At 44.6% G+C, this 332-nt stretch overlaps 1 protein-coding gene across 1 annotated transcript in view; it reads right to left on the bottom strand.

Annotated features, from left to right (window-relative positions):
- The window catches only part of LOC107038237 (retinal homeobox protein Rx1), an 11,333-nt gene that overhangs the window by 1,952 nt on the left and 9,049 nt on the right, over positions 1 to 332 (bottom strand). The gene's annotated exons all lie outside the window — the stretch shown is intronic.

The raw sequence follows: 332 nt of genomic DNA, 5'->3' as shown, positions 1-332 counted from the left end.
TAAACAACAAAACAGTGCAGCCCCTCCCCCCCCCCTCCCGCCCCGCCGCCCAGCCATTTATGTCTATTCACTTATTCACTCGCAAGTAGACCATCATAAATAAAAAAAGAAATCGATTACGAGCCCTGGAAATGGTTGTTTAATCACTAGCATTTGTGATATTGTGTGTTGAGATCAGTGGGGCGATGTGGTCGCCCTGGAAATAAACTCCTATCTATATACCTGTATTAACCCGGGAATTTATTATATATATCATAATGCTAGATGGTAATTTTCAACACGTGATTCCCCACCTCCGCAATCCCCTAATCCCTAATCTCCTCCCCCTCTCC

This window comes from Diachasma alloeum, unplaced genomic scaffold (assembly GCF_001412515.2).
Source record: "Diachasma alloeum isolate Michigan unplaced genomic scaffold, Dall2.0 Dall_scaffold_00279, whole genome shotgun sequence".
In the NCBI taxonomy this organism is placed as follows: domain Eukaryota; kingdom Metazoa; phylum Arthropoda; class Insecta; order Hymenoptera; family Braconidae; genus Diachasma; species Diachasma alloeum.
The sequence above is the reverse complement of the archived record's forward strand: the minus strand, read 5'-3'. Positions and strand labels throughout refer to the sequence as shown.